Consider the following 21,804-nt stretch of genomic DNA (forward strand, 5'->3'; position numbering starts at 1 on the left):
GAAGGTGGGATTCGAGCCCCTGAAGGATGAAGAAGCTGTGGGACTGCAGATCTTCCTTCCTGAGGAACAATTTGCATAAAGGGCCTTGTGGGTGCAGATATGCTTAAGCCAGTTTTCATCTGGCATCCTGGAGCCTGAAAACCATGGGTATTAAATTGGGGGAGGGAGTAGGGAACTTCACTGTCTAGAGGCTTCGGGCCTTTCTATTCTCCAAAAGTCCCCCTGCTCCCTATTCTCTCACATGCTAGAGGGCCACATGTTTCAGTCATCTATCTTGTCCATGAAGCCACTTCAGTGGGGACCCTGATCGCTTATGGTTGATTACTGTACTGGGTTATGAGAGTCAAGTGGGGAAAACAACAGGAAAGGGACAGGAGGGCATGCTGGTGGTGGCTTTAAAAGGAGTTAGAGTAGTTGCTCCTCTCCAGTGGGGTATGGATCTAGGATCTTTAATCACCTCAGGGAGCAACGTTCGCAAAAACACTGATAATGAATGCATGAGAACTTTCATTGTGGCATTATCATTACCAATAAGGGAAGGGTAATCATCCAAATGTTCATCAACAGGAAAACACTGTCCTCTTAGCAAGTGTGGGAATGGGAGTAAGAAGAGAATATCCTCCCTAATCAATAAGCTTGCTATTTCTCACCACCACTGGTTCCTAAAATGAAAGGGCCAGGGGCCTGAGGGCAGTCTTGCCTGTGGATTCAGATCCTGTTTTCTTTCTGAGAGAAACAGTAGAATAAACTATTTAGTTTATTTCCCTAAATGCTAGTTTACCCAAAATGACTGGACACCCTATTTTTAGTAAGATTATCCCTTTTTCATATCTCTTCCCTCTCTCTTGAGAAACTGTTAGATCAGCAATAACTCTCTGCACCCATTTAGTACATCTGGTCAACCCAGGCTTGACTGCTACCACTCTTGAGGAATGACCCATACATAGCAAAGAAACATGGCTAGTTATTTTACAAAATGATCAAAATCAATAATCAGCTGACTGTTTATCATTAGCAAGAAGACACTGAAGCATTTTAGTCCAGAAACCCATTGGAGGCTATTGGCAAACTAAGAACAACTGAAACAATATTAAGAGGAAAAAAGAAAAAAGAAAATTCGCCTATTCCCAAAAACTCTCCTGACTGGCATCATAATCTCTTCCATGGCAGGAAATAATATATCCCACAACATGGGAATTCTTGGGTCTGGATGGGTTTCTTTTCTTTTACTTGGTGTAGCCCACAAAGTAAGTTGCAAAACTTGATGGGCAAGGGAAGGAAGGGGGGATCATGAAAGTGGAAAAGCAGCAGCTTCCAAGTAGCCCAGGTGGAAACCAGTGAGTTGTAAAACCAGGAATCTATCAGGCCCTGCTGCTGATCAGAAAACCGAAAGCACTAACTTGTGGCGAGCCAGAATTCTGCTCCAGTAGCTGAGAGCAAAGCCCATGGTTCCTGTTCCCTGCTGCAAGCCACTCCGTGACTTTCTTCAACTTTAGAATGTCCTCCAGCTTGGATCAGGGGTGAAACCAGAGCAGCTACCCTAAATGGGCACTTGGCTTCGCACCCACATGCTTGTTTCTTGACTTGGCTCTCAGCAGACTCAGTGCAAACACTCAGCATTCCATGGCTGAGGCCACACACGGAAGCCATCAGGTGGGGATGGCTGCAAATGTACTTTCACACACTGGGGAGAAGAGGGGGAAGGTCAAGAACAGGGTGGGGAAGGGGGAGCTTCATGAACGCTTTAAAATCCATGCCAGGAGGAAACGAACTGATATTTCCATGGATATCAACCTGAGAAAAGCTGTCTTTTGAACAAAAGTCTCCCTCGTTCCCCTGCACCACTCCTTCCTTGCCAATCCCAGGCCATGCCAAAACAAATTGAAAAGCTATTAAGATTTGTGGTCAAAAGAACAAGCTCCAAAATATTTGTGGATGTTACCTAAAGAGGCCCCACAGTGACAGACTGAAGTAGAAAACTAAGAACTGAAAGATGAGTACCACATGCCACAAGACATCAGGAGGAAAAAAAAAACCCAGAGAAGTTTCCAGAAAGTACCCTCTCAGCAACCCCTCTGAAGGAGAACTAGCATATTGAACTTTCCACATAATTGCTTTTCAAGTCTGTCTCCCAAATAATCCCTCAGTGAATACCTAAGTCAGCAAAACAACTGGAGTTTTTGTATTGATCGTGTAATACTGACAGGTCTGTGAGCTATAGGCCTTCGTGGGGGCAAACCCATAAAGTATTGCCAGTTGGGATGAGAAGTTTTTAGCTAATATAGATGATGTGGAAAATGGGTCCATTTTCCTTCTTTTTCCAGATGGCAGACTTTTTTTTTTCATAAATAGTACCTATTTTTATGGCAATTATGCCCTGACCAGTTTTCAATGAGCCCATGAGAGCCAGCCCAGCACAACCTCCTGAGTAGCCTGCACCTTGGGGACATGGAGCCTCCTTACAGGGTGAGAACCTGGATAACCTGACCTGCATCCTGGGCCTCCGAGCTTCAATCCTGGTCCTACATGCTACTTTCTCACTGACTTTCAGATCAGACCCTCCTTGTTCTACTCCCAGGCATAAATGGACCTTGCTGCCATTGAGGTTTCTGGCACCCAGTTACCTGGTGGTCATGTCTCCCAGCTGATTCGGTCCCTGGTACTCTGGCATCTGGCGCTTGACGGGGTAGCACAACCCCTCAAAGACTGAAGTATTTTCAAAACATGCTGTTTGTTTCCAGATGGTCAACTCTTCTATAAGTCAAATATGCAATCTAACTTGTTCAACAAACTTACCAAACACCTATTACTGTATGACTGTTAGTGCTGAGAGTCCAACAGATAAGGCACTGCCCTCACCCTCAGAGAACTTCTGCATTACTAATGGGCCACAGTGGGTGGAAGTCAGCCCAGTCCATCAAGGCCATGTCATGGCACCAAAGCAAATAATACCAATGTCCTACAGTCATTCTGAACTGCATAGTTTTCAAAGGGCTGTTACATATATTTTAATATTCATGATCTTAAGTCAAATTCTCATTAGGTAATTGAAAGAGATCCTTATAACATCATTTAACCAACTTTATTTGTGCTATCTCTCTTCCTCTCCCCTTTGCCATACCTCCCTCATGAACCTCCCCATCCCCAAAACTTAGGAGGCATCACGCTTCTATTCCTTATGACACATATGAAAATCATTAGCAAATCTTGTTTGTTCTTCCACCTTGAACTTATACACTCCCTCCTTTCCCCACTGCTGTTACCTTACCCAAGCCATCATCTGATTTTCCCTGAATTATTCTCATAGCCTCTTAACTGGTTCCTCTGCTTCTACTTTTGCCCACGTCCAATCTGTTCTCCATGCAAGAGCCAGTGACCCAGGGGCCCAGAGCATGCAAGCAAGCTATGGTGGATTTGGTCCTGGCCACTTTTATTAGGCCTAGAATAGTGGGCAGTGATAGAACATGCAGGAGGATGAGGAGTAATTTGGATTTTGCTGTGCCAGTGACCTCACACCATCCCTCCTCTTGGAAAAGGCAAGAATGGATGACTTTATATAAGGCTCACAAAAGACAGCTGTCATCATTTGGATGCATGCCACTTAGAGACATGGCAGAATGGACAGCACACATAGTGACACATTCCGGGGGTATGGAATGAGAAACAGAGGAAGACCACGGATGAACTGAGTAGACTTGGTGAAGCATGACAAGGCACAAAAAGATGTGAAGAATGAAGCTGGGAAGCCAGTGAGGTCTCCCAGCCATGAGAAAGATGTTACCCCTATCACAAGTGATGAAACCAGTGAAGAATTCCCTCCACACAGCAGGGCCTTGAAGGGTAAAGAACTGGCATTATCTCAGCCCCGACACCATCTGTCTGGTGATTATCAGAGGACTGAGCGGTAGAGGTGAGTGTTATATTTAAAATGTTTATTAGTTTGCACGTTCCTTCTCCTGCACTTACTGTAAGTCTGGCCTATATACAACTGGCAGGAATTTGTGCCTCAAAGATGTACTGCCTGTCACTATTCTTGGTGTCTCTTTCATTGAAAATAAACTCATGTTGTATTTGGACGGGCAGAGAAACTACACCTATCAAAGATCTGAAGGGATGAAACAGGCAGAGAGATGATGGAAAGAAATTTCGCCAGCTCCAAGCTGGAGTCCACTGTTACTATGCTTCATCAGGGTTAGTTTGTCTGTCTGCTTTCTGTATCGATCTAAAAACAGTTGGTTATTTGAGCATTCCAGTGCTGCACTGACAGGAAGACCACCATGGCAGAGAGGAAACCGTCCACAGGCCATTTCCCAGAGCCTGGACAACCATGCCCGCAGGTGAGACAGCATCACTTCTGAGTGACTCGAAGGGGATCGGGCCCATTAGCATCCCTTTGATATTTTTAACACACAGTATCCGAGCCCTTCTCTTACCACATTTTGGGGTATGTGAGCCCGGTCCCTACGAGCCCACTTCCTTTCATAAATCAGGCCTTAGTGAGGGGAACTGATGTCTTCTGAACTGATGCCTAGCTGTTACTACAATGGAGGACGCTGGCAGGAAACTCTGCCTGGAGGGAGCGATCGATAACTGGAGTAGAGAGAAGAGGGCAAAGCACAGACCGCAAGTCTCCCTGGACTGAGCAACCTGAGGACGAGGACAGAGATTCTGTCTTGTTTGTCTCTTCAGCCCCAGAACCTCGAAGGTGCTCAGCACTCACTAAACGCTTGTTGAATTGAACTGACAGTTGTAAGAAAAGAAAAGAGCAGAGCCCAGGCATGGAAAGAAACTAGAAAAATTAGGGTTTGGGCGTATTAGAGGAGTAAATGACTCTGGTGGGAAATGAATGGAGAGCAAAAAATTTTTAAAATTAAAAAAAAAAATAAATGGAGAACCTAATGTCAGAGAGGATTCCAGGAAAACACTGCAGGTGTGCGTACGTGCTCACAGACACAAGGGCCCACACACGTGGGCACACAGGCACGGTCAGGAGCAATGGGGAGCTCGAGCTCTCCACAGGGACAGAAGGGCAGAAGGGGTCTTGGAGGTGCCCTGTTTGTTTTCGCCCCTGCTCCCAGCACAGGGGGAGGGAAGCTGGGGCAGCTGAGAGGTAAACACCAACTGGAGGCGGCACTCGGGCCAGAAGTATGTCCACGGGCAATGTGGGCGCAGACACTGGATCTTATGGTTCTTTCCTTTTCCCCAGGAACAGAAGCGATCAGCCCTCTTCACTCATTCTGAAGGAGATCCCCCCCGATCCCATTTCCTAACATAAACCAAAGTTACCTGACAATCCACCTTGTTTTTATCATCTATATATAGCGACGAAGGAGGTGTTCTCTATAAATAGGTTTGCAAAACCGGGCTGTACCTTTTGCAAACATTAAAGTGGAAATGGCCCTGACACAGATCAATAATGCTTGCCTATTTCCCTGGGCTGCTCTGTTTATTTTTAGCCCCTACAAAGAGCCCAATATTTGTAGGAAAAAACTCGGTATCACCTTGAAAAATATTATCAACTAATGACCTGGGCAGAAAAAAAAAATTTTGCATTTACTTTATTCCTATCACTGCTTTTTTTTAATATAAATTCAGACTCAGCAGGAATTTGTTCTACTACCTCATTACATAGATTCAGGCCTTTGGGGAAAGAGATCATGAAACTTATAAAATTCCATACCTCCTTTATTACTCCCTGTTTTCTTCCATTTGCCAATTTATCTAAGAGTTCAGTTCTGTATTCCACAGGCAAAGAATTGCATGTTCATGCACATAAACCCAAAGAGTGAGCTCTGGTTGCTTAGAAATAGGAAAGAGGATGACCTGCTGCCTCACCTCCCTTTACTTGTACATTTTCATTTAATCCATGAAGGAAACAGAGCTGCAGACCCCAATGAGGAGCATCAGGAGGTTCAGTAATATAAAAGGTGCATTAGAAAAAGCACTGGAAGCTGGAGCAAGTAATTGGCACTTGATTATCTACAAGGGTTGCCTTACCCATCTCTCCGTTTCCTATAGAGTTTAGCAAAATGCCCTCACACAGTTGGTGTCATTTAATGTCGGTCAAATAAACAAGTTTCTCCTAAACGCAAATAGTATTGTGATTATTTGTTGCACACTGGAGTCCCCACTGAACCTGTGGATTCCTTGGTGGCCCAGATAGAGTTGCATCCTTACCAGTGAGGCTGAAGTCTGTAATGATACACGCTCAGCAGGTCTTGATTGAAAGATCAGATTATGTCATTGTGCTGCCCCGAATAAGTCACATAACTCCTTAGGGCATCCTTGTCCTCATCCAGGGGCTTTATTAGAGTCTGTGACAACAGCTATTCAATGGGCATGTGATCACCCTGAATTCTGGACAAAATTTTATTTGGCAGCATGTATGTATAATTTTTCCCAAAGAGGATACATATCTTTTATTGTCTCAAAGACTCTATGGCTGTTCCCTGCCCCCCAAATTTAAAGATTTAAGAATCTTTAGTCAAGGGCAGTAGTCTCCAAAATTATTGGATCATGAATCCCAATACTAAAATGCTTTTGAGCATGCATGCCATGCTTACATGCTAGATATGTACAATGTATTATATTAGGTACATTATAAAACAAGCATCAAAATCACAAAAGTACAAGGTAAATATGAAAAAAACAATATTTTATTTTCTTTAAATATATTTTCTTTAAATATATCTAAGAGTACACACTATCTTACTAAACAATCATTATTTTATTAAGAATAACATAAATATGCTTCATGTTTGAAAAGCTAGATTAATTATTTGTGATATGTTAATTTGAATGTCTAGTCCCAAGTTCAGTTTATTCTCTGTAGCTGGGTTGTAATAGCTCTCACAGTTTTAAGCAAAAAATAAAATAAAATAAATAAATAAAAAATAAAAATAATAAGTAAATAAATAAAAAATTAAAAATCACAATGTAAACATTTCCAAACACTGTTTTCCACAGTGTTCTCTCTATACTAAAAGTTTCTTTAAAATTCAGTTACTTTCTTATTTATTCTTAAAATGACACCTTTATCTTGAAAGGACAAATTAGTTATGCTTCGTGTTTTAAAAAAATGACCTCTAGGTAGCAAACTACTGAAGATGTTTATTATCACAGAAATGGTTAACAAAATATGGAACCCTTTCCTTTTTATAAAAAAGAAAAATGAATGTAACTTATCTCTAAGTTTGACAACTCAATTATTTTTCAATAAGATAACCAGCAAACCTCTGTGAGGTACAAAAGATTTTCATGGTCCCTTCTCAACTTAATACAAAATATTGTATTGCTTCAACTATACTGTATATTACAGGTTTGTGTTTTATAAAATTAATTATGAAGTATCTTCCTGCAGCATTTTGTATACCTCTGGCTTCAACCTCTTGGCTGCGCTAGCTTTTTTATGAATGATGCAGTGAATGAATTTATCTCTTGTAACCTCACCCTGGAATCCTTTTCTAAGAAACAGCTGCTTCTCAAGAGGAAATACTACTTGGTTTTTCTCATAAAACATTTTCATAAAGATTGTGAATGAATCTCATCTAGTGGTGGCTCACCAAAAAAGAGCACTTTTCGTGTATTGCATTGGTGAAGCGGAAACGAATAATTACAATAGGCTAGATCTAACAACTTACAAGTGTAAAACAGGTCTTCTGCCCTCCATAACCTGTTCTAATATGGTATTATGTTTCCTCAAGATTCAGTAATAGCTTCAATAATACTTTTGCAGCACTTATTTTTTAAAAGATTTTATTTGAGAGAGAGAGCACGAGAGAGCGAGCACGAGCGGGGCGGGGGTGGCAGGGCGGAGGGAGAAGCAGACTCCCCACTGAGCAGGGAGCCCAACACAAAGTAGGGTTCTATCCTAGGCTCCCAGATTATGACCTGAGCCTAAGGGAGACACTTAACCAACTGAGCCACCCAGGCACCCCAAGAAACTCATTTTAGATAGATAGTTTTCAGCATAGTATCTTATCTGGTCTTATATTAGGAGGAAGAACAAGTGTTTATGAAGATATGTAGCTTTTTTACTTCTGCATACAAGTAAAAACTTCAAAACAGGCTTCAGAACACCATTTAATTGAGTGTAATTTTATAGAGATCAGTAGGTGAATTTAAACATGGTTAAAAAATGCAGGGTTTATTCTCCATATTTTTCTAATTGTGGCCTTTCATATTATCATTAGGAAAATTTTCAAGGCAAAGCATACACTTCCTTCCAGTATGTTCATTCTTAATGATAGTACATGTAAATCTATATTTCGTTTAGTCATCTTGAGCGTTTTGAAATTGGGGGCTTATATCTTGGCTAACAAAGGGCTTGTCCTAGAATAGAGTGTGAACTCCACTTTCAAACTGTTCCCTTGTTCTTGCTTCCTTCAAATTCATACTGTGTTTTGTTTTTGCCAGAATCTTTTCAAGCTACTTGCCTTGGTTTTTTTTTGTTGTTGTTGTTGAGGGCTAGTTTAGTTGAAACTAATTAATATTATGCAAATTAATTTAACCCGACATGTACAAATACAACACTGCCTGTTGAGGGAAACCTACCTCTCCCTCAGAACATAGGGCCTTCTGACCTAAAGAACAGGGGAGGGTGCAAACATCAATTCATACAATAGTAACACTTAATTTTTCTTATTTTTGGGGTATAAAAAATGAATAGAAATTCTAGTGGTTTCTTCCCATGCTCCAATGGTTTATCTTGCAAACTCCACTTTGGAAACCCCAAAGTGGGTTAATCTCTAGTGCCATTTCCAACTCAAAAATTAAAAATTAATGGAATTTCTGCTAGAACGGTACTGGCTGTCATTGTTTGAGTGCTCAAAGAACTCCTGGATAATCCCCAAACTTCTGTTTCCTGGCAGCTCTGGAGAAACCCTCCTTCCAAAAACCCAGTGAGTGAGGAATGAAGGCAGGTCACCCAGGTGAGTTCTCTCCTGCTGCCACCTAGAAGAGAGTCTGATTGAATCCATCCAGAAGAACTGGGTAAGGTTGACAAGTATCTATCTCCCCATTAGCCTACATTCACACACCCCTCAGATGGACTGGCAATTTTCAGCCTCAACAAACATTAAAGTGTGTGATTATAATGTGTTGCAAAGCAAAATTATTCAACACACAAAAATTTCCCTCGGAAGCCTTGACAGCTGCAAGTGGGAGGGACAGGACGGGGTCATGTGTTTTCATGGTTGTTCTGGACAGCTCTGTTTTGTGTGGGAAGAAGAAACAAATTGTATTCCATTATGTGGAAGGGAAAAGTCTTCTAAATTTAGAGTCTTTTATCACCTGGATTATTTTCTTTGAGCCTGGTTTTCCACATTTGCCATAGTGAGGTGCAGGAGCTTGGGAAGTCAGTATGATTGACTGCATCCAGCAGTAACAAAGTCATACACTGGGCAGTGGATGAGACAACCCAATCCAAGGGCCAAAGCCTCTTTCAAGAGTCTGAAGGGACAGTCATACACATCTCGGAGAAATTATTTATATACAGTAGCAAGATCTGATTACCCATAAGTAAAATCTCTTAAGGCACTAACTTAAAGCAAGATAGGAAGCTTTTTAAAATAAAGACAGGACCTGGGGGTCCTGGGTGGCTCAGTCGGTTAAGTGTCTGCCTTCAGCTCAGGTCATGATCCCAGGGTCCTGGGATCAAGCCCCACATCGGGCTTCCTGCCCTGCGGGAGGCCTGCTTCTCCCTCTTCCACTCCCCCTGCTTGTGTTCCCTCTCTCGCTGTCTCTCTCTCTCTGTCAAATAAATAAATAAAATCTTTAAAAAAAAAAATAAAGACAGGACCAGAGGATGATCTCCCAAATCTGTCCATTCAAATTTCCTCCATTAAAACTAGCTTCTCTCCTTTTCTTTCTTTAAAGATTTTATTTATTTATTTGAGAGAGAGAATGAGAGAGAGAGAGCACATGAGAGGGGGGAGGGTCAGAGGGAGAAGCAGACCCCCTGCTGAGCAAGGAGCCCGATATGGGACTCGATCCCGGGACTCCAGGATCATGACCTGAGCCCAAGGCAGTCACTCAACCAACTGAGCCACCCAGGCGCCCTTTTTTTTTTTTTTTTAAAGATTTTTAGCTTCTCTCCTTTTCATCAAGAACTCCTAAGCAGCAGATTCCAAAGCCCCCAATTCCTTTCAGAGGTCAATCACTCAAAACCAGAGAGTCCTTCACAAAAGCTAAGGATAATTCACCCTTAGGAAATGAGTTGATTGGTTATGTCTGTGTTTGAGGAAAGGGGTGTTTATCTCTTTTGTTGGAAAAAAAGTTTTATTAACAAAAAGACAACAAAAATAATCCAATCTAGGTTGTTCTCTGTATTTTGGAGATTCCACCAACATATCATTGGAGAGACTAAAGATAATAAAGGATTATTTGTCTCTCCATTAAAATTATAATACCCTTTTCATTAAGTTTTTTTGGAAAGTGACAAGATGGCTCTTACAAATGAAGTTTTTATTTTTATTTTTTATTTATTTTTTTTAAAGATTTTATTTATTTATTTGAGAGAGAGAGAGAGAAAGCATGAGCAGGGCGAGGGGCAGAGGGAGAAGCAGGTTCCCCGCTGAGCAAGGAGCCCCTCTTGCTCCAAAGGCAGATGCTTAACTGACTGAGCCACCCAGGAATCGCCAAATAAAGTTTTTATTTGTGCTACTTCCTTGCACACAGGTATATAAGCACTGATCGTGTATTTCCTGTACAAAGAGACAGAAGTTATTAACTGTGTGAATCCTGACTGTGTTTCTGTTACATGTTTGCATACTGGATTCCCCCCTTTTTTTTTTTTAAGATTTTTATTTTTTATTTTTATTTGAGAGAGAGAGAACACGAGTGGGGAGGGGTCGGGGGCAGGGGCAGAGGGAGAAGGAGAAGCAGACTCCCCACCGAGCAGGGAGCCCGACACTGGGACACTGGGCTCGATGGGGCTCAATCTCAGGACCCCCAGGGATCATGACCTCCGCTTAACCAGACTGAGCCACCCAGTAACCCTCTGGATTCCCTTTCTTTATTCTCTTATGAAACCAGGACTCCACAACCTAGCACTCCTAATCCCCCCCAGCCCCCAAATTACTTCTTCTCGCACTTAACTAGGAAACCTACTGGTTACTCTTGCTTGGAATTTGTGATCAGACACATTGTATTTCAGCTCTTGTATACAACACAGATAAAAGAAACAGCCTAAATAGGGATTTAAGCAGCCAGCTAGTCACTTGGTGAGTATTCCCCTTACAACTAAAAGTTACCAACCAGACAGTTTTACATCTTGCTCCCTATAGAAAGGAAAAATAAACAGGCTTGAAAGATGAATAGAATCATACAGTGTTAATACCAGAACGAGATCACAGAAATAATCCAGTTTTCCATTCTTTTTCCAGAAAGGAGACTGGTGCCTTGCTCTACGTCTACCTTTAGTCAGAGTTGGGGCAGGACTAGGCTCAGGGTTCCGACTGGGGTGCAAGCAGAATGGGGGGCCTGGCCATGCGGTCATTTATGCTGACATCAAAGAGAAATCTCATAGCAGAAACTAAATATAGATAACCAATTTCCTAAGATGGTAAAGAGGTCCACAAGGCACCTGAAGTTGTAAATATTTATTAGTTATTTATACATTTTTAAAACTAGAAAAGGGATTTTTTTCCAAAGGTTTCCAAAGCAAAAATCTGTTTTACACGCTCCAAAATATCTTCCAGGATGTTACCGCCAACCCCTGTCAATGGACATTCTGTGACAGAGGTCTAGAAAATGAGCTCACTCCATAGCTCACAAGCAGCTAGCTTCATCAGGGGTGAGAGCCAGGGATACACAATGGCACGACAAGTCTCAACTACCACATCGCTTGTGTTTTCTCCCATCAGAAGCCAATACCTCTTACTGCCAAATGGAAACCATTCCCCAAATTTTCATTCCAGAGAGATTTCTGTAAGAGCTGTGCTTCCCACCCCTTTCCCAGCATTCTATCCCTGGATCAGGTATAAAAATCTAGCCTCTGCATTTAAGCTGGAGAAGGAATAAAGAGTAAAAACCCTGTCAAAACACTTACTCCACTGAGCCTCCGCACCACTCACCTCCCCTCTTATAAGTTATAACCTGCATGAAATAATCCTTATTCAAAGTGGAGGGTTTTAATCTGCATTAAAGACCTTTGAAAAATGGGAGCCCAGGAAGGCCGCTGAGATTCAAGAAGTGAGACTTTGCACCGCAGAATACATGGACTCTGTAAGCCGGGCTACTTCTGGGAAGGACTCTGTGCTAGAAGTGAACGAATACTCGGCACTCGAGCAATGGATTCAAATTCAGTCATCTCGGCATGCTTCCACCTACTCATCCAAACAACTGCCGGCTCTCTGGGCTTATGTTCAACTGCCTTATGTAGCAGGAGGGGATGGTATCTCTCTGAATCCGAGGCTCCATCTTGGACTGCTCCCTGCCCTCACCCCCCTCCCCCAAATAAGGTATGGTCTCTCATGGGGGCAGACGCAGGAGAACACAGTTTTCCTTCCTAGCCTTTCTTAAACATTAGAATATGCAAATGTATGCAAATTAGGCACACTCTGTGGTGAAAATTCCCACCTATAAATAATAAATCTTCCTCCTACTGCTCCAAAAAGAAGAGGAAAGGTAACCGGATTTCCTAAAAGTGTCCCCCCACATCCCCACACCACCTCACCTTCAAATATGAAGATAAATGAGATTTTAAGAGAATTCACTTTTAACTAGTTGCTCACTCCTAGTTCATGATTTCAAACACCAGGTAAATCTGTAGCTACGACTTTGTACAGCTGAGTATTACCTTTGCCTCCCGTTTATACTTTTAGAATGTTAAGGCTGCCATTTTAATTGGTATTCAGAGTTCTGCCAATGTGCAAATCCAAACAGTTCAATTATTTTGCCCAACTGGGAAAGTGAGTTATCTAGAAACAAATGGGAATGACAGATTAAAAGGCTATCCTTGCTAATACTTTCAAATTGGGCTAAAGTTAGTTATACCCTGTTGAGTCCTTCCACTTAGGATGAACAATGCAGCAAGCATGGGGAGACATATTGCTTGGGCCTCTAATCTTAGCCGTGACATTTCCTGTCTCATGTTCTACCATCAATAGTGACCTACTTGCTATACCATGTGATTTTCCAACTGGGGCTTTTGATGCTCACACATGGGAAACACAATTATTTTTATATTTAGCACAAAGTGTAGCCATGAAACATTTCAAATGATTTCCAGTTCAAGATAGCCACACTAATCTTATTTTGTGGTAATCTTTTTTGCTTTATCATTTAGAAACGTAATAGTTGTGACGTGTTAAAAACAAAGTTATCACCTTCTTTTCTTTTTTTTTTTTAAAGCAAACTGTGCAAATGCTACGTTCTGTCAGTATCCAATAAACTGAAAACTAGCAAAAAGTGAAAGAATCATGTCCTAGTTACTTATCTTGTTCGAGGAACTGGAAACAAATGAGTCTTGTTGAAAGTGATAGAAAACAACACTGGTGTTATTGGGGTTTGAAATCTTCAAGAAGAATGAAAATAACTTATTAGTGATCATAAAAGAGTAGACAGAAGCTAGCACTCAGAAATGGAATAGAAGTGTACAAAAGACAAAAATACAGGATTTATTAAGTAAAACTACAGTCAAAACTAAAAAGTCACCACATACAATGTATAATAAGATTATGAATGTCCAGCAAGGAAGGCTTACAATACACCAAAATATGTCTGACCAGTAACTCAGGAAAGATTTACTAGGCAAAGTAGAACTGCCACGCATTGTTTTCAAAATTAAGAAGAGAGCCATCTCTACAAATTTATGCCTGTATGTATGCATGTTACATAACAGATGACTGCTCACAATTTTAAGGCTTGCTAACTTTGATCCATGAACCCTAAAGAAATGAACAAAGGATCCAACACTCTAATGAAGAGAACTTGTTCCCTGTCACTTGTGAATAAGCAGATTCCCCAAACTTAACCCAATCTCCAAAACAAATGCCAGGAGTCTGCAATACACTGATTTCAGGGAGTCTCCTAAACTCTGTGGCTACACCAGATCAAAAGCAGCTGCTTTTGTGAATCATAAAGGACCTTTCAAAGCACAGTGTGTTCACACATGGAAAAGCACATGTTCTACTTTGCCTCTGCCAAAGAAGCTTCATTGCCAACACCCTCCCCCCCCCAAGTACTTGGGAAATATTCCAGCAATATGTGTGTACCCATTATGGATTCTTTCTCATTGCTACTGCTTTTGCTATACATTTTCTATAATCTCATGCTGTTTCCCACCCACACAGCTTAGAAAACAAAAAAAAAAAAAAAGAAAGAAAAAGAAAGAAACAAAGCCTTTGTCAAGCCATAAAAGGGCCAATCTGCTGTATATGAAAACTACCCTGTCAAAGGCAGTCTCTCAAGAGCTTATGTAGACCATGCACCCGCCTAATTTAAATAATAATGATATGTTGACCCAGCCCTTTGATTACTCATCTCCTTGTCACCTGGGTCCTGATGCGCTCTTCCCCAATTACACACCCAAATCTACCCAGGTTATAAAGTGAGGAAGAAAGGGGTCCTTGCCAGGACATACAGGGGAAAAGTACCATGTGAACAACGTCAAAAATCCTCTTCCCTTTCTTCCCCCTTCAGTTTTTTCTGACTTGTCTCTGATGCAAAACATAAAAACAATCTGGAAGAACTAGATTAAAAATTACTGTCAAATATAGATGTATTTCTACTCGCCATAAAATTTCGATCTGCTTCTAGACGTCTGATACAAGGAGTTTAGCTGCAAAGTATATTTCATAGTAACGACTCTAACAGGTTTTTGTGATAGTGGGAAGCCGAGAAGGCAGACAACGGCGCCAAGCGGGTTTAGACTGATACCCTGCGCAGAGAGAGATGCCATGGCTGGCGAGGTCACCTGGGGAAAGATCTGGCGAAGATGAGCAGATTGGAGGGGAGTGTGAATTTCCTGTCAAGGGGGGAAATGGTGATTTATTTGGTCGAGTGGTAAAGTCACACTGGAAGCCTCAGAAAATAATGGTTCACAACGTATTTAGCAAATGACACAGCAGCCCACAGAACGACAAAGAAAGGGAAACACAAAAGCACGTATTTTATTTGGAAGGTCCTGAGCTGAAAGCCAAAGAAAAGGGACTTCAGGAAGGCACTGCTTCACTTCTGTCAATCCCTTCCAAATTAACATGGGAGGTAAAGCTATTTTTCAATTTGCACCTTCATAATTACTTCAGAATAATTAAGAACATAGTTCTAGGAATAAATTATTTTGATAGATATATGAGTTCAAATGAAAAATTACATGTAAGCAGAGAAAACAATTTTGTTTAAGTAAATTTGCCACTGCAAATTATCAAGCAATTATAATTCTTCCAATTTACAGTTTAGCTTTATATGTCTACCTCAATTTTTTTAAGGGTTTATGCCTAACATTAAAGGAGTTGGCATCCTTAAAACTATAATCAGTATAAAAACTGTAGCTAAGAATACTACTCAAATTTTCCTCTTCTACCAAGCTCTCCCTAAAACCTTTATGTAATACTACTATGGCAAGTCTACCTTTTCCCCAAAGAATTCTGATATCTATCTCTTATTTTGCCCTCAGAGAGATAGAGAAAAGAAGGTTTTGTTAAGTTCTCAGATTTTATAGGAGAAAAATCTAAAGTGCACGTACTCAGCTCAGTGGCAGTTGTCATCCTCCTTTAGTCCTCGTGTGGGAGAAAAAGGCAGCCTGTGGATTATCAGAGGTCAAAACGTCTAAATATTCATTTCTTCATTAACTTAGTCACTTGATTTTTCATTCATTTTAAATACAGCCAGGGTCTCTGTCCTCGTGGGACTTATATTCTGGTAGGATCAGACAAAAACAAGTAGACAGGCAGGTAGGTAAGTTATATAAGATTATGGTAAATACGATAGAGGAAAAAGGAAAATGGAGCAGAAACAGAGGATGGGGGAAGGGCTCCCCTAAGTAGACCAGTGGGGATGGTCCTGGGAGAGGACTGTGAAGGGGAGCCCTGAAGGGAAAGAATGGAGAGCCACAGGAGCTGAGGATGTGTGATCCAAGCAGAGGACACAGCATATGCAGAGGGTCAGAGGTGAGAATGAGACCAGTTTATGTGGTTGGAAAACTAGTGAGGGCAAGAGGGTAAGTAATGAGGTCACAGAGATGGGCAGGGCCCCAGCATGCAGGCAAGAGTAGTCCTGGGCAAAGAGAAGCCATGGAAAGCAGGGAAGGGACATGGGCAGATGAACCTAAGTTTAAATCCTAGCTTAACAACACTCAGTAGCTAAGTGAGTTCAGCAAATGACTAGCTCCTCTTGGATGCTAAATTCCTAATTTATAAAAGGGCACTCAATAAATCATGGCCAGTTACAATCATCGGTTATTATCATTACTGTTAATGCTATGATATGTAAATAAGGTTAATAAAAAATGTTTACATTCAAGTGGACCAATACAGCAAAATAATATATCTGAAATACAGAATTGAGAAATCAGCAAATTGTTTTAATCTTTTTTATTCAGTAAAGATCATATACTTATTGAGTACAAACAGACATAAATTAGTACATTTGAATTCATTAGGGTTTATTGTGATTCTAATCACAATAATTATTGATCTTGGCTCATTTCTCTGGCCTTAATTAGTCTGCATTGTGGTTCTTCTCTCCCTCAAGCAGTGATGGAGAACATCTTGCTAGTGGCTGATTTAGAGATGGAGCATGTGATACTGTTCCCATCAATGAGATAAGAAGACAGGACTTCTCAGACTCTTCTTAGTACAATTTTAATCTCCTTCAAAAGGAGACCCTGGGAGGGGGTGGTCCATTTTCTGTGCTCTAAATATTGTCATGCCCACGAGTGACATCTGAACAACTGCAGCCATCTTGCCAAGATAAGAACCAGTCTTAGAGTGAAGTGGCCCCTAAGGATGACAGTGGCAGAGAGATGAAAGGAACCTGTATCCTTGATGAGGTAATTGTGCCACTAAATCAACTCATCCTGCTGTCTGCCCTACTTCTCACATGAGATAATATACTTCCCTTACGGTGTAGGTCAATGTGAGTTGGAGTCTTGTGTTGTGTGCAGAAGGCTTCCTAGCAAGTGGACCACATCACCTTTATAGGCGCATTTCCATTTGGAAACATCACTTGTTTCTTTGTCTCTGGGAAGCTCCAGGAATGGAACGAGGACTTCTGAATCTAGCTCAGCGAACTCCAAAATTCTGGAGATGGGGTGATACAGCATTTTAATTTACAACACTGGGATAGTCTCTCAGAAAAGCCCGAGGGGAAGACACCCCAGATATCACAACAGGAAGATGAGGCTTTGGCCTAAGTAGCTGGTACCAAACAGTCTATCTCTGACTTTCTCTATCTGTTTAAAAACTTTGACTTTCACCTTCTACCTGCCTAGTTTATATGTTTTACCCTGAAGACCTATGTGAAGCACACCCCTCAATGGGCTTATGTTCCATAAGGCTTCCAATTCTGAGCCCTTACCCAATTATAAGAATTTCAACAGGGACCACATAGGGCTAGCCCAGATCCCAGGCACAGGTCAGATACCAAGGAAGCAGAAGCAATTTCACACTCCATTGGGACAAGATGATCAAGGGGGCAGAAGCACTCCAGAGAAGAGGTGCAATACTATGATTTATAATCAGGAGACAGACCTGCCTAGAAAGGAAGGGGGAAATATCATAATCATAATAGGACACTTGGCTATTTTTGTTTCAGCTATGTAGAGTTATTTTAAAATTGAAAATATTAGGGAACAGTAAAATAAAATACCCATCTTACCAAAAAAGCATGGATGCTAACTGACTGTAGAGGGAAAGGTCAGAGTGTGATTACTGCTGGGAGAGCTGCTGGTGGGGGTTGGGGATGAGGTAAAATAGAAGACCACATAAATGTCTAATGGTTCACAATAAGCAAAAAGCAGTATGGCTTGAAACCAAATTAGCCATTCCAGTCTAATACGTATTTTTCCTATAAGAAAATTATAGAATTATAAATTTAGCCCGTAATGGAGAGCAGAAAATATAAGGCACATAGATTTCATAATTTTGTACAGTATTTGAGAAACATTACTTATCAAATGGGGTGGACATTATAACTGGTGAAAATTTGCTAAGAGACCATAATTAAGACAGAATAGCAAATGGTGCCTTAGCTCTTGAAAGGGTCACTATCAGGATTCCACTTAACATCTTCATTACTGACCTGCTGCGAAAATGGAAATGCATTCAATGTAAGGATGGTGTCTAATTGTGAGATGCTGTCAAGGGCTGGAAAGTGGTAGAAAAATGTCTGCAGAGGTTAGAAACAACACAACTTAAGTAGGTAAACCAGACTAAACAAGCTGAAACACAAAAAAATAAAAATTAAGTAAAATAAATGAAGGAGAGAAACCTGAAACTCACTGGCCAGAGTTTTTAAGGGAAAGGAAAAAGTGACAACTGTTGATGTTAGCTAGAAGGCAATGAATGACCCAGCCTCAAAAGAGAAACAGTTAGAACAACAGATTATGAACTTATCAGCAAGAGATGCATCAGTCCACATGTCCTGTCTGTAAAGACATCAGGGAAGCCCTGCCCTTCTTTTCCCTATTCAGCGTATACTTGGTGGGATATTTGTAGACAGGTTCATCTCCTTGGTTGTCATGAATATGTCTCTTGCTAGCAGAGGCTTGTGATATTATTTCTTAATGACATAAAAAGTGAGCAGGGAGCAGTAAGAGTGATTAGGTAAGGGGGGGTGTCACTGCAAGTGTGGGTAAGGTTGGTAAAAACTGAGGGTTTGCAAGGCTATTTGCTTCCTCACTGTGTTTAGAGTGTGTAATATCCCAGAGAGGAGAAGCCGCATTAACTGGGGTCTCCTTAGCATCGGAAAGACATACTGGCATGCTCTAAGAAAGTCCTTTGAAAATGGTCAAAAATGTGGTTAACTCCTGCAGGAAAAGTCAAAATCAGGGAAACTTAAGGACGAGAACTTCCATGGCTGTGAGAACCTCAGTTTATGTAACATATTCACAAAGTAGAAGAGGAAGATTTGCTTATGAGACACTGAAACACAGACCTGAGAAAATGCCAAAGGAAAGCAGCACAGGGAGAACCTCCATTGGTCGCAGGGATTCGGAGGGGCTCCACAGACGTCTGCCTCCCCCTTCGTGGAGCCACCCTCACATCCTCCCAGCCCCCAGCACCCAGATGAAAGCAGAAGCCTTGGGACAGGCAGGGGCAAGTGCTCCTCACTTACAAGATCCAAAAGAAACCAGTGAGTCCATGACCTCATCTAGGATTGCTCATCTTCTCTGTTGCCTTGAACATCTAAATAAATTTTAGATGTAATCACTCCGGTTTCTAATGATATTTTCTTGGCAGGTAGGAGAAGAAAGCAGCTATGTTCACTGAGGCTTAATCTCCCAGATGAGACAGAAAATAGGGGTCCTTGATCTCTTGCAGTCATTTGAAGTGTATTAAGATCTAACATAAGAGGGCTATCCTAAAGGCCCCGACCTCGGGCAGTTACGTTTAATTTGGCTGTTCCAGAAACTCCACCTGGACACATGGTCCATGCAGGAGCTCAGTAAGCCACTCGGAGGTAAGAACTGAGGTAAGAACTTACCTAAGCCATCAGATGACATCATGTACATGACTGCGTAGGACATGCTTCTTGAACAAAAGATTTAGAGATGAAAAACACTATAAAAGTCTGTCTCTGAAATTAAAACTCTGCTGGAATTTTAATTTTTTTAAAAAAAGCTTCATTCACAAATGTCAAGTTTCCCCATTATGCTCAGCTTTGGTTATCCGCGGCCTGTCGGCCCAGCAACCATCTTGCTGCTCCATGGCCCCCAGACCTCCCACGGCCAAAGCTAGCCAGATGGCTGCCCTAGATGGCAAAAGAAACCAGTACATCTGAGACTTCAAAAGATATGCGACTCAGGCTGTCCCAAGCCTCAAAGTGGGGCCCAGGAGTTAGTTGCCTATTCAAGATAGGATACAAGGAGTATGAGAACAAAAAAGGGAGCCAGGGGACATGGCCAGACTAGTGGAGGAGCAGGTGGAGTTGGAGACATTCCTGAAGACGTCACAACAGGGAGGTAGTGACAAGAGGAGGAAAGGCAGGAATGGAGTAGAGGGGAACTATGAAGATGAACGAGCAGGAATGGATGACAGTTACATGAAGTGCTGAGACAGGGGCTAGAGCTGAAAGTCTGGCGCTAGGATTCAGTTATCAATCAACTGATAGCAATCAACTACCATTTCAACTGGTGGTGAGTATCCCTGTGCACATCCTTTGAAGGCCTTGCAAGTGTTCACCTGTAATTCTTTGTAGCCGCTAGCGCACTTAGCAACTATCTCTTATATACCCTTTCTTGAGAAGCTACAAGATGAGAGGTATGGGCCCTGCCTTCCAGGGGCTCCCAGTCAGGAGGGGATGGGGTTACAAGAGATGGTTCGGCTGACAGTGTACAATCAGCCCAAAGAGGGACATGGAAAAGCTTCCCAAAGGCGCTAATACTTGAAAAAGAGGTACTACCCACAATAGGTACTCAGTTACTGTTTGTTCATTAATTTTGATTTGTAATGATTACCCAGAAAATCGTTAAAGGACTAGGAGCTAGTTCTTATCACCACTGTTGTTTTGGGGTTTTTTTTTTAGGATTTTATTTATTTATCTGTCAGAAAGAGAGAGCGCACAAGCAGGCAGAGGGAGAGGGAGAAGCAGGTTCCCCACTGAGCAGAGAGCCCGGTGCGGGGCTCGATCCCAGGAACCTGGCATCATGTCCTGAGCCGAAGGCAGAGGCTGAACTGACTGAGCCACCCAGGTGCCCCATCACTACCGTTTTTATTACTGTCAATGAAACAGATAAATCTAACCATTTTAGTGTCTAAGGATATAACCCGAAAAAATACTGTACCTTACCTTTGGCTGAGATGGGGAGTGCACTTAGAATTTTTCTAATTATGAGGCATCTTCTTGTTCTACTTATCTCATAGCAAAAAGTTTTAAAAGCTTTTGAAAAGATCACATTTTGCTCACTTGAAATATGCCTGTATATTTTAGCATAAAATACACTTGGCGGCTGCTAACATAATCGGATGGCTACGCCTTGCAAAAACTTGATTTCTTTTTAATCAAATTTTTAGAACCATACTGGGTTTCTTGCCAGTTCTACAATAGTGAGCAATAAATACATCATTAGATCAATGGTGTTCTGATGATGGATTACTCCAAAGATACTCTCAGCCAAGAAGAATAAGCCCATAGTCTCATTGTGCAAAGATTAATAAAATATTGTTTAAAACACAGATACTAGCTTAATATAACAGGGAAGAAAACATTGCAAAATAGAACACAACAGCCTGGGTTGATAATGTAGCGATATTGATCACGGATTTTCCTAAGTACTCTAGAGCAGCCACACGATTATATATGCCTCTGATTAGACCCAGAGATGAGAAGGAAAAAGTTATAAAAAAGGAAACTAACCAGAGGAAGGCCTGCTGCTATAATAAATTATTTAAAGCAAGCAGGGCGAGCAGGTTGTGAAGACAATATAAAACAGAATCCAATGCCCCCAAGAAACCCCAAACCATCAGCACCTGTATAAATTTCTTAGTACTCTGTCTGGTATTTTACTGGAGGTGCTTCTTTCCCACCACTCTCCCCATCCCATCTAACCCCAACCCTTCACTTTTTGTCAGTTCTTTTCTCAGAGCTTAACATTTGTTTTTCTTCCATAACCTAGGATGCTGTCTTCAGTTATACTCCTCA

General features: G+C 41.5%; 1 protein-coding gene across 4 annotated transcripts in view; it reads right to left on the bottom strand.

The window, feature by feature from the left end:
- Positions 1-21,804, bottom strand: part of MARCHF3 (membrane associated ring-CH-type finger 3) — a 131,771-nt gene that overhangs the window by 104,991 nt on the left and 4,976 nt on the right. The window contains exon 1 of one of the 4 annotated variants that reach the window (XM_021702223.1): positions 2,625-2,659. The exons of the other annotated variants lie outside the window; for them this stretch is intronic. The gene's annotated coding sequence lies outside the window, so the exon portion shown is untranslated. Of the gene's footprint in view, positions 1-2,624; positions 2,660-21,804 lie in introns of those variants that run through there. 4 annotated transcript variants of the gene reach the window in all.

This window comes from Neomonachus schauinslandi, chromosome 7 (genome assembly GCF_002201575.2).
Source record: "Neomonachus schauinslandi chromosome 7, ASM220157v2, whole genome shotgun sequence".
Classification (NCBI taxonomy): domain Eukaryota; kingdom Metazoa; phylum Chordata; class Mammalia; order Carnivora; family Phocidae; genus Neomonachus; species Neomonachus schauinslandi.